The 13,817-nt window shown below is 37.1% G+C and overlaps 1 protein-coding gene across 1 annotated transcript in view; it reads right to left on the minus strand.

Annotated features, from left to right (window-relative positions):
• Positions 1-13,817, minus strand: part of PCSK5 (proprotein convertase subtilisin/kexin type 5) — a 229,539-nt gene that overhangs the window by 214,564 nt on the left and 1,158 nt on the right.

The following is a 13,817-nucleotide window of genomic DNA, read 5'->3' on the forward strand; positions in this document are numbered from 1 at the left end:
CTGTGCTGTGTATTGGCACCCTTTGAACACTTCCCTACAGATGAGGGCATACAGATATGCCCTCAGTGATGTTAAGAATGAATAAAAAGAGAGAAGCGGAAGATATATTGGACACTGTGTTGATTGTTCAAGCATTAAACTGAAAAAATGTCACTATAGTATTGAAAAATTTCTTTGAAGGTCTGTAAGGGTTTCAGCCACCTCTTCTCTAGGGCTGATAAACAGGTTCTGACTATTAGAATGATGTTCAAAAATAGCTAAAAATTGATGAACACAGGTCTTTTATTATTGGACAGACAGTGGTAGAGGGGTTTTTATGAATTGTAGACTCCAACAGATATATCAGCCTAAAACATCTGGGGGCAGATGGTGAAGAAAGCCATTTCCACATTTGTCATGTGACATGTTAAAATTCAAGTACAGTAATTACAGGCATTAATAACTGCAGCTGTGAGCTTTGCCTTGTGAGCACTGCAGCGACTGGGAAGCTCACATCCCTGTCAAATAAAGTAATGCAATATTACACAGCAAACCTGTGACCATGAGCTTGCAGTTCCAGGCAACATTACATTTTTCATTAAAATGCTCAAAAGGAAATAAATTATTTCCTTCATTCTCATTCATCTTTTCTATAATTTCTTTTCAATACAAAAACCAACATAATATAAACTGGTAGTTTATGCCCCTTTTTGTGAACCCCAGTGAGTCACCACCTTGTTTCTGCAAGTAAAAAAGAGTGCAACAAAGTGTATTTATATTATGCTGAACAAACAAAAGTAACCTCTGCAGTTTTTAAAGTGACTTCAATGCAGTCATCATGCATTTGAAAGTTCAAGTCATAACAAACATTTTTTTTTATCTGCAAAGAAGCTGTTAGGCACTATGGTCATGCTTGTTTCAGTACCACAGTCATCATTTTGATGAAGCCATGAAAAGGAAACAAATACCTTTAACCTTTAATTTTGAGGAGTCAACTAAACTGCCACTGCCTTCTGAAATCCTTTTTTCCCTTTCCTAACTCAATAATCTGTAATTTAAAATGTCTAAATTATATACTGCATTAACTGAAGTGAGCTTTGCCTCTATTTTATTGACTTCCAAACCTATTTTATATTGCATCACAAAACAAATGTAAAGTGAGGATGCATACTCATGCAGTGACATGAATATTTGCTGAAGTAACAAATAGAACTGCCATATACCATACATTACTAGCTATGTGTTTGTTTCTTCACCTGTGCTGTTATACATGTAATTATAATAAAGCATAAGAATGAGGTTTGACAAAGTTCTGACCAGGCTACTTCATTCATGCGAACAGCATAAAGGTCAGTTAACAGGTTTTGTTTTTTCAACTACTGCAAGAAAATTGTCACAACAAACAATGTGCATATTCATTTCCTTTTAAATCTTGATCCTGAAATATTTCATAGGCATCATCCCTGTCCTGAAACTTGTAAACATCTACCCAGTCCCATGGGATCAAGTACCTTCTCACTTACAAAACTGCAAGTCAGAAACAACGGTTGAAACTAATGAATTTCAGAGGTATAAATCAAGAGCAGTCTAACCTAATGGAGTTACTTGCATGAGTAAAAGATTTAAGAACCAGGTAGTTCTTCTACAACAGTAGAAATACTGTTATATCTGCATCCAGTTATTTAAACATCAATATAAAACTCCTAAGCACATTAATAGCAAGGGAATTTATACTGTTCAAAATGACTAATGTGGTGACTTACACTAGTCATACTGTTTACAGCGAACATTTATATTGCCAGCAATAAACCTTTTCATGCTGTACTTTGTCTTACAAACCTGAATTCAGCTCTTACTGGTCATAGGAAGTACAATGTTTTCATTGAACTGACTTTCTCATGAGACTTGATTTAAGCAATTTCCTCTTCTATTACCGATATAATTTACCAAAGAGTAATAAAGAAGTGACTCGTGGGAATATCTAAGACTGATTTAAGTTCATCTATGTGGGGTGTGTAGGCAGTAAATCCAACTCTCTTATACAGTTAACCTAGATCACACTTCCTCAACTTTGTACTCCAGCAAAATCTGGTATCTTCCACTCTGTACAACATGTTTAACCAAATACAGAGAAGCACGCAACTGGTCCAGAATGCCAGGTTACTGACATATTCATCTATTTTACTTGGTTATTGCTTATACTTGAAAAAGATTATACTTTTTTTGGTGTAAAAGTTAGGTTTGTCAGTATTCTTTATTTATGTCTCCATATGTAAGGCCGTTGACTGTGATAAGACAACTAGAGGAACACCTGTTCATGTAACAGTTTAATAGTAAGCAAACAAAAGATTCTCTTTGACAGCATCTACAGATACACCAAAACAAAAAGCAAGTAATGAGTAAATGAGACCAAAAAATATTTGCATCGTGTAGCATTCAAATATAGCAAGAAATAAAACAGCTACACAATCATAAGTAACATTTAGTAAGGATTTAAGAAGTATTACAGCATACCAAGGAACTCTATTCTAGCATAGCATATGTCTCGCACAGATTTGCAATATTCCATGTAAAGTTGCTATTTGCAATCACAATAATAAAACAAACAGACAAAAAAAGTGACACCAAAATGATATTAATTCAGATATACATGTCTCTCCTGCTGTACCATTTTTCAAAATGCTAGAAGATTCAATTCAGCTTTCACTGGATTCATTGGAATATTTTATTGTATTTAATGGTAACTACACTTAATCCTTTTTTAACCTAGACTCCAGCAAGGTTCATATTTTTGTTTAAGTGTAGTTAATCTCATTAAGCTAAGAACTAACTTAAGCTTCCAAATTACTTTACCCTACAGAGACAAGCCAAAGAGATCTGATACTCAATTCATTACAAAACATCTAAATTTACTAAAACTAATGATCAACAAGTTACAGCTCTCAGATCCTATCTATTCCACACATATAAAGAACATTCCTTGGTGATCTTCTCATTTGGAAAGCTGAATCTTACAACCTCAGGGTTGAGAGAATGCCTGAAAGTGTTTTTTCTTGGAGAAAGGATAAAAGTTTCTACTCTACATTTATTTAATACATTGATACCAAAACACTGAAATAGGAAAAAGATTGTCAGCTAAAATGACATCAATGCATTGGATAAAATGATGTATTTTTCTTTATAAATGGATTTTCATTTCTATTTTGAAACATTGTGTCAGAGTCGTACAAGACAAGAAACATCCGAATAACTATAAAAATTTCAACCACCACTAGAACTGCTCTCTGTGCAGTTATGTTTGTCAGATTAATATTTCTATTTGCCACACAAGAAATGGAAATTGCTCAAATTTCACACAATTGGAACAGCATTTATATACAACAAAGCTTCCAAAAGAGCAGTCTGTTGCAATGGTAGAACCATTTATTGATGCCAACAGAGTCCAGGACCCTTTTGGGTCACAGAATAGTTAACTCTAGTAGAAAACAAAGCCCTGCAACTCTGTTAATTCCAGATGATGGTTTTGTGATTTGTCAGTTGGCAACCCTCATCATGCACTGATCTAAAACTGACTGTGGGTAGGGGTGTGTTGTTCACTGACAATGGAAATCTAAACTACTCCAAGCTGAAGAAAACATTCAGCCTGATCAGACAGGCAGAAAGGAGTAATGAGAGGATGTGGTGATGGGCACATGTCAGAAGTGTCAAAGTAATTCCAGATATTGTCATGCATGTATCCTCCAGGAGCTAACTTTTATTTCAATTAGGTATGGCTAAAATCCTATTGATATTGCGCTTTCAATTCATGGAAAGCAAATTATTTTGTTTACAAAGGAGCAAGGAAGAAAACTGTACAGAATATCACAATTAATACTGCCAGCCTAGCTAGGGCTGGAGCTCATGTTGTGTGGTGGTGACAGGACACATCTAGTCTGTCAGCCTTACTGATATAACTTGGGTACACACAGAAACATTTTCAATGTTCTTACCAAGAGACTACTGAGACTTTATTAAACTGCTACCTCATGAATACTTCTTGGAGTATAATACTTTAAAAACAAAAGAAGTTAATCTGCTTTTACATACATCTACTCTGTATGTATCTGCATTAGTTTCACTCTACACCCCATTAGTAAAACTGCCAGTTGTGCAAGATGGGGCTTAGTTGCTCATGAGAAAACAGCTTATGCTGCAGCCCAATCCTGCAGGGAAGGGGTCTACTAATTTCCAAGAGGGGTAGGGGCACTTCCCCAGCTTAAAGCTGCTAATTTATGCTTGGCTCATTGGAGCGCAGCATATCCACAAAAGCATCTGATTTTTTTCAAAGTTTAGTGTTTGATTGATTTGTTTGCCTCCGTTCAGCTCAGCTCAGTTACTCAAGATACAATAGTTGACATTCTGCAGTTCACAATGTTGAAAGATTATGGATGGAATAACTGAATAAAAACATTCAGTAAATTAAAGTAATTGAAAATCTCATTTTAAAAACAGTTTTCACTTTTCAGAACAGCTGTGTAACAAATGTGATGTCAACTTTTAAAAGGAGATGTGAGATGAGACTACAAGTCACTACCAGAAAAATTAATAGAAACTAAGAAATAAGATAATTAAGGGACACTTGGGTAGAAAGTCACTGCTTTGGAAGTAGTTAAACAGAAGAAAATTCTGCCTTACAAATTTGCTGTTCTTAAAAGAGGCCAAGCATATAGATAGAGATGGGTAAATAGATACACTCTAGTTGAACTTCCAAAAGGCTTTTGACAATATCTTTCACCCACAGGTTTTAAGAATTTAAGAACCCATTGCAAAAGGTCTTCGCAGAAGTAAGCAATCAAAACAAAAACAAAAAACCCCAAACAAACAAACAAGAAAAAACCTGAAAGCAAAGCTTAGGAGAAATTAGTTACTTTTTTATTAGATAGCAATTAGCTTCTTGCAATGAGTGGAGTTCTCTTGTATTCCATTGCAGAATCTCTTCTGGAAGCTACACTATTTCATTACAAAAAATATGCACGGGAAAAAGAGTGAGCAATGAGGTGTAGAAATCAGCCATGACAGATGTAAAAACTGCAACAGCTGACTGTGCATGAACTGCAGAAGGACCCTGCAAAACTGAGTTACAACAATATCAAATGAAATCCAGTATAGACAAAAGTAGATTAACTTATGTACAAACCGAATGTCACATTAAAAAGAACTGTTCAGAGCTGCCCAGTACCGTACTATTAAAGAGTGACAATCTCAAGGTTATGGCAGACTAATCCACAGGAACTCAGCTCAGTAGAAGTCCCCACAGTAAATTACATACTAGACATTAGTTATCATATGAAGGATAAAGCAGAATACATGGCATTATGAGAATAATGAGAGGTTTTCTCAAACTAAATACTGTGTAGCTCTAGTTCCCTCTATTCAGAGGGAGACCTGAAAAAGTTTCCAAGTAGAAAAAGAAGAAAGGACAAAGATATGGTACAACAGAAGTTTTATGACTAATAACAAAGTAAACTAAGACCTTTCAGGCTAGATACAACATAATTTAGGGGAAAATATTCAAAGTCTAAAAAACCAAGTATGGTGTAACAGTGGACAAAAGTCATCTTTCACCACCTCTTTCAGAAGCCATCTAACAAAGCTAGTAAGTAACAAGCAAAAGAGTAGTGTTAGCAAAGAGTAGTGGTGTTAGCAAAGAGTTTGTTACAAGAGTAGCAACCTTTGAAAATCCTTACCACAGAATATTGTGGATGCTTAAAGTTTCATTTTATTTCAAAGACCGAACAAGAATCAGGACAAAGCAAACACTGCAGATTTCCAAGCATGCAGAAACAATATCCAGCTCAGGCAGACTCCTTATCTGAAAACAGCTGAAGGCAGTGTTAGGGAGAAGCACTGGATGCTTGTTTTGTTCTTCATCGCACAGGACAGTAACTTAAAACCACTGCCCATGCCTACGGTAGCAGCATCTAGACAGATCTTCTATCGGCCTTCCATTCTTTTGGGTCTATTTCAATAAGGGTGCTCAGGAGAACAAAAATTTTATAGGATCTACTTCTCTATGTCCTAGATGTCATACTACTGGCTTTAAAGGTGCAATACAGCACGCATTTTCTTTCCTGTCTGTTTTTAAGACATGTGTTTGTTCCACAAAGAAAGGCTCCATAAAAGAAAAGGGAATATTCTCTAGGTTTATCCAGAGGGGAAACTACTGACAGACAACAGAGAGAATGGAAATTTTCAGTTCCCTTGAAATTTCAAAATATAGCTTAAAGACTAGCTAGCAAATTAGATAAAAGAATGTAAAAGTAGGCATACAGGATGCTAAACATAGCTTGAACCGGTGGATAGAAAGATAATAAGGAACCTAATTTTTGTGACCAAGTTACAAGAAACAACTGCACATGCCCTCAGAGAATTTCCAGGCAAGGTTTACAATACTGGGGGCACTCGGTGAATACAACCACCAGAGACCCCTTTATTTAACACTTGAGGACCATCAAACGACTCCTAGTAAGGGGTGGAGGCCTGTAAATTGGTTCTAGAAGTGAAGCATATGTATTAGCTAGGAAGTACATTCTAATGAATATGTATGATCATGATGGAATAAAGACCTTGTTGTCACGTTTCACAACAGACACTGGATTGGAGGAAAATGCCTCTGAAGGTGTCCAGCACTGTAATAAAGAATGCCTGCATTCTAACACTTCAAACTGTGTTAGAAAGTTTACTTTCAGTATCACTACATGCAACCACTGTTTAAACTATACATTTCTAAAAGGACAACATTATCTAATTCTAATTGACTTTCAGGCACACAGCACTATTCTGCAACACTACACTGCCTTCTAAGCACACTTACAAACAACCCATTGGTTTTGTTCTAGTTTGAATAAAATATATAGCACACATTTTAGCTGTAACTTGCAGCATCTTTTAACTCCAATCTGACCCCAGAACACAAACCTAAGTGATGCCTGTTCCCTGCTGGCACAGAAACATCCTAAAAAGGAAAAAAAAAAAAAAAAAAGAAAAAGAAAAAAGTAACTTGAGCAAAGATGGGCTTGATGGCTATCCCTTATTAAAAAGTATGCCATCCCCCTTGGGATCAGGTTTCTTTTTGGAAGAGTCTGTGCATACAATTTTTTTCTTCTTTTATTTGTTTAGAACTGTATATTCTCTCTTGCCTGATTAACATGCTTTTTACAATCTCACCTCCATTGTGCAACATCTTGTAATCCACAGGAATGTCCACAACAATCTGTTCTGGCAGGACTTCATTCTGTAATTCTCATACTCTGCTGGACTTGCCAATGTTTCATTCCAAACAGTTTTTCATTCTGGAAATATCAATCAAATTGAGCCCAGTATGTTGCCAAATAAACACTTACTGTCTTAAGGTATGTATCATTGGCAAGCAGGATTCTGTTTGATCATACCTTTTCCTGTGTTTGGCAGGTGACAGAAAGCACCACATGATATGGTTGACATGTATTTCCCCTCTTGCTGATTTTACAATTGATTATTTGGAGGAGAAGAAAAAGGTATACTGGTCAATCACAGACCACAGAACACAGCTCTAAAACAAGAAAATAGGACACTGGAAATGTCTTACCTGACAACAAGCATTATTTATGGCAAGAGAGTACAAAGGAATGGGGAGGTTGTATACAAGCAAGACATAATTTCTGGTCAAGGCAAACGCATGTCAATCAAAACACAGTAACTATGATGACTGTAGGAGTGGGAAGTCTATCTTCTATCTCCTAATAGGAAACCAGAAGCTACAGAAGCAAAATAAAAGCTGGCCCTGAAAATGTCACAGAGAGACAGATGAACCATTTAAGCACAAGAGCAGATACATAACACTGGCTGTGACTAAATTTAGTCCATAAGTTGAGGGAAAAAGAAATCACTTTTAGAACTGTGGTTAAAAATCCATTTATGAACACCTTAAGGTACATATCACTCATGATTCTGTCCAATCCAATACTCTTCAGATTTTTCTATTTATTATATTATTTATGATTATTTTGAGTAGATACTTTGCAAAATAAAAACTATTTCTATCTTCAAGTAGTACTCAAGTAATAGTACCAAATTCCTGAAGTAGGGCACAGAATGAAACTATGGAACAGTAGGTAAAAACTTCATAAGATTTATCTATTTATTACAGCAGGGCAGCAAACAATTACCAGCCAGAATTCATCTTGACATTGTTTTGGTCAATATTTCAACTAGTGACCTGAATACTGGCACAGAAAAGACACCTACTAAGATACATAAAGACTAAGAGATTATATGCCAGTATGTTGAGGGGCAGGAACAGAATTCAAAACAAACTGGCACCATAACACATGGTCTGGAAATGCAGGACAACATTTAGCAAAAGCATAAGCAAAGTACTACACCTAATAAATAGCAACCTACTGAATAAATTCAGACTGGAGAACAACAGACTAGGAATTTGGCGGAATCAACCTGTGAACCATAGCAGATCACAGGCTGAACTCTGTCAAGAATGTCATATGGCTACAGGATAGACAAATGCCATAATGGGTTACATAAATAGGAGTGCTTTCCTGAGGACAGCTGAAGGAATCCTTATGCTGTACTCAGCTGTAATGCTCTAGCAGCTCCTCGCTCAATATGAGGATCATCTTAGAAAGACTAGAGTCAAACAGCATGACTGGTCAGTGAAAGCCTCACTGACATAAAACAAAGGAAAGGACTGAACTTGGATGGAAAACATAAAAGTCTGGAAGAGGGAAATGCTACAACTTTTCTAATGTTGCTACTCTTTACATTCATAGAGAAACAAGAAACACCAGCTTTGAATTGCAGAAAGTTTAATACAGTTTTGACTTCACCAGGGCACAGAGTATAAGAGACCAGTAAAACCACTAGCTTCATTGACACTGTGGAACTTCCTTACTGAAGACCTTCAAAAACTGGTTACATATCTGCCAGGAAACATGTGGGCATAGCTGGTTTTCCTTAAAGGCACTACAGTGGACAAACCAATCTGCAGTGATTTCCCTCTCACCCTTCACTTCTACAGCTTTAGCCATTGTCAGTCAGAGGTTGTCATACCAGACATGACTGCTGTCATACCAGAGGTATCATCCACCATGGATTTACATCAATACGTTTTACAGATTTCTTCCAGTTCCATTTAACCCAGTCTGGTCCACTCCTGCACTTTTATTGAGAGAAGCAGTTTGCACAAACATCGTCATTTTTAAATTAGGCTTGCAACTACTTGTTACTCTTAGAAAGATAATTTAGTTTGTGCTTGCCTAAGGGCTTTAAATAAAAAAATCATCACACAATTTGTAGTTTGACCACTATACTGTTACACAAGATTATCATCTTCCCTCATTTTATAACAACACACAAATGCTACTAGATTGCCTGCATGATCAGAAAGCATTCCTTCTCTTCACCCAGCTCCTAATGAAAAGCTCACATTTACTAGAACTACGATCTGCTCTCTCTCCCTCTCCCTCCCATTTTTAACTACAGAGATGAGAAAACTGCAGAGATGAAAAAATATGAAGAAATAGCCATGGTATACCCTTTGTAGACTCCAATATGTTAAGGTATACCGATTCTGGGGCATTATGAGCATTTGCAAAAAATTTTTTTCAGAACTTACATTTTCCAAATATTTGTCTCCCGGTGATTATTCTGTACCACCCCTTAATGCACTTTTTTCTTCCCATGCATAAAAGAAAATTCTGTTTTCCTTGGTGTATTTGTGTAATCCCACTTTACATACCTGCATATGCATACAAATTAGAGTACACCTAGCTTCAATTCTTTTAATACCATTGTCCTGATACTTGTATCCTTAGTACTCAGGACTTCATTAAACTTATTACAGGCATTAAGTTTTAGTAAGGCATACTCTGTTGCAATACTGTGAGCACACAGGCTCTTAAAAGGTATGATTCTTCTATTATCTATCTATATTATGGGGTACTTGAACTTTACACAAAGGCCTATCATCTTGCTCTTTTGAGACATCCTTGTAAAGTGGTGGAGAGTTTTGGCAGCAAACTCCTTCCTTTGCTGAAGACAATCACCTTAGTTTAGACTTTTTATCTCAAATTAAGTTCCTTTTTTCCTTAACTGCTTCCTTGTCTTGCAATTTGAACTACTTAGTTTGCAGAATTTACTTGTGCCTTCCACCAGGAATAGATTTGGAAAATGAAAAACAGCCATTCCTCCCTTTCTTTCTATCAATTGACCTTGTTACACATCTTCTCTGTGACATCAAAAGAATGTCAGGTTTGAAATAAACTGTTGAAATTAACAGGTTTGAAATACTATTTACTAAACTTTTGAGTGATCTGCTGGCTTCAAACAATACTCCCAGTTAAAACAAACAAACAAACCAACCCACCACAAAACACTTACTGGCAAGCGATATCAGCATTTACATTATTTAGAAAGCCAGATCTGTTTATCTTACTGTGACTCCTGAGACACAGCTCAAGCTGAGCACACTTACGTGCCTTTTGGCTAATAGTGTCTATTCTTTGCTTGAAGAAAATTGTGGGGATCTGGTGGACAGTCACTTGCAAAGGGTAGGAAATTCTGGAAGAGAGCAGAAAGGTAAAATTCCTGGAAGAATACTATCAGGAGAAGAAAGATGTGTTGTGGGAAAGTGCTCACCCATCCTCAGCTCATGCCTAGAATTAAGAAAGAAGAAAGGAAGAACAGGATCTGAAGTTTACTATTGCAGCATTTCTCTCCCTTGTTGCAACCACAGGTATCTTTATCTCTTCCATTCTTCCATCACTTTTGGGGTACCAACTATTTGTTTTTCCTGTGCTCCTCAACCTTAAAGGAAAATCCACTGCCTGAACAAGAAACTCCTGGCATCTGATGACAGCAAATAGTCACAATATTTAAACCAACTGTACAAAATGCTACACAGACGATATGCTTAACCCTTGACAGCTGCCAACAGTGAAAGAAATGTTCCTGAATGTCAGTAACAGATACTTTGCCCTAAGGTAAGGTCTGCTTTGCATAGCCACCGCGAAATAGAAAACAAGCCAGCAAAGAGGTGTGCTGGGGGATGCACTATAGCCCAAATTGCTCCATCCAGTGTGGAACTTAGAACAACTCCCTGGCTGCTTTATGTTAGGCTATCTTATCACAGTCCCAGAGGGCTTGCAAGTCCAGACCACTGTCTTAGAAGACCTGTGCAAAAAGAACAATGCAACACTTTTTCATGCTAGAGAAACTACTAATTGCACTTCAAGGGTAAGTCAGAAAAACCTACATTGGAAAAGGGGGAAAGAAGTCAACTCTATGCATTTAAGTCCTGATATTACATGTTTGTATAATTTTAAAGTCCAGTGAAACACAGAAGACATATCTCTCATTGGTAATACAGGAAATACGAGATAAACAAGAAGTGTGTCAGAGCAAATTGTAGGAAACAGGAGACAGAACATGTAGCCTGGAAAAACATAGAGAGGATTCTTTCTCTGTTGTGCTGTGTTCCCTAAAAATTAATGGAAATTCCTCTATTCAATGAATAGAGAAGATAAAGCTTTGAGTTTTCATAGAAAGACATGAAGACTACAGAAGTCTGAGAGCAACAAAAGTTTACCAGAAACTGTGAGAGAAAGAGTTCTCAATTGCTCACCAGCAGGTCATCTCAAGGCCTCTTTTAATAGCCCCTTCTGCCATCTATTTCTGATTGACTTGCCCAGTCATTTAGCAAGCCGTTGCAGGTTTGCTATGGCAATGAAAATTACTGAAGAGGTATTTCAAGACTCAACTGGACATTCTCCAAATCACACAAGCATCAGAAACAGTAAGTTAAATTCCTCCCATCACCCGGAATGCACTAAATAACAAAAACTGGGAGAAGGGATGTTAGCCAGTATTTACAATTCAGAGCCTTCCTGGGTCTACCATCTTGTCTCCACTGATCAACTTTATGCACCTTTCAATGCCATTTCTCCACAAACACAAAAATTAACAGAATAGTCAGTGGAAACAAGCCCTTCAGAACCCCCCTTTCCCACTGTTTCTGGCAGCTCTAACCATGCAATTTACTGTCGTCAGAATGCTCCTGGTTTGCAACTTTCATTTTTATACAGTTTCACTACTTCTTATCTTGAATATTTTAAATAGGTTATTTTTCTGGATAATTTGTAAGTTGGTCCTTTGGACCAGCTGCAGTGGAATTTCAATCTAGCTTTTTGCACTTTCTTTCTAAAGATGAGCTCACAAATTTAACATAACCAAAACATTATGGCTATTGTGTGATGCTATGAGAAAATTATGCTTACTGGTGTCTCTTGTTTTCAGAGCATATTCAGCTAAGAAAATATCTTTCAACATCTCACACAAAATAAATTTTTTAATTGCTTGCAATTGTCACTCAGTAATAACCAGAAGATTATGCCCCATTCTTATCTTCTTTTTGCACTTCCTGCTTTGTGTGAAATATTTTCCTGCTTTTCCAGATCTATGAAAAAAGCTCGCTATGGGCAAGTCCACCTCATCTGTCCAAACTGTTCCTGATTCCCATTCTCCAAAAGTTAATATCTTACTCCATTTACCCGTCTTTACCTAGACACACAGTCTAATCTTTTTTCATCCATATACCTAATAAAGTATTTTACAGCTTTCAATTATTTATAGTCTCTATTTTCTCTCATTCTCATCTGTATACCTAATCCATAGTTGTATATTTCATAGCTGCATATAGACATTTCCACTGACACATAAGAAACAACAGAGGCTTACTACATTCTTTCCTTAATTCAAGATGGGGCTTACATATGCAAAATACAAAAAGGCAGGCTCTGAGCCGACCAGCCAGCCTGACAAAAGAAAAAATGGTGCAAGGCGCATCCTGCAGCTGACGGTTGCTAATTTTGGCACTATAAGGGCCCAGATAGGAATACAAACATCTTAAGCATAAAACGTGTCAGACTAAAAAGAAAGTTGATGCAAAAAAATTTGATTCCTACTTTTGAAACTTAGTTTCAAAGTAGCACTTCAATTTTGACATGCAATCTTCCTCCCAAATTTTAGTGCTTCCAGCTGGAAGTAGTACTGCCTGCCTGCTTAAGTGCTCCACGAGAGAAGTTGATACTCAGTTTTTCTAAGCAATTGCATCCTTACACATCATGTTTCGTGCTACCCCAGTGACATTTTCCAGCTTTTCTCATGTAAATTATTTATCTTCATTGACCACACAGCTGTCTTATTCAGGCTTGCAAAGAGTGGGAACATTGAGATGTACTTTAAACTTTTGATTCAATGATGTAAGTGGGAACCCTTTTTAAAACACAATAATAATCAGGTCTTACTTTGATTTGGTTGATATGAAACGCCTGGAGTGTAAACACAGCTGCGTTTTTGTAAATCTCATGTACAAAAGGAAGCCTTCTGTACCTGTAAATGTTCATTTCTAACCTTTCAATTCATGTAGAATAAACTACTGCCTACAAAGAATGTACTTGGATGTTTGCACCCAAGCATGCAACAGGACTGTTTATTTTGTAGGCACCGGCCCTGTAAACCCGACATATGCAACTTGGATTTTGAGAACAACTACGAGGAATGCCTAGAACGCTGAGCATAACTCCTTAAGAAGCAGTAATGTTAGGACATTTCAAAGATAACTGTGCCCAATTGTAGAAGAGGGGCATTTTCAGTGTGATGGGATCCACTGAGAACCAGGTGTTTGCTAACTTGCAGTTTCTGAACCTGACTGTATCCAAGAATTTTCTGACGTGGTGATATCTGGACCGAGCCAAGCCCAGGTGTGCTCTCGGCCCCACCAGGGCGCTCTCCTTCCCCACGAAACG

The sequence above is a fragment of the Geospiza fortis genome, unplaced genomic scaffold, assembly GCF_000277835.1.
Source record: "Geospiza fortis unplaced genomic scaffold, GeoFor_1.0 scaffold279, whole genome shotgun sequence".
Classification (NCBI taxonomy): domain Eukaryota; kingdom Metazoa; phylum Chordata; class Aves; order Passeriformes; family Thraupidae; genus Geospiza; species Geospiza fortis.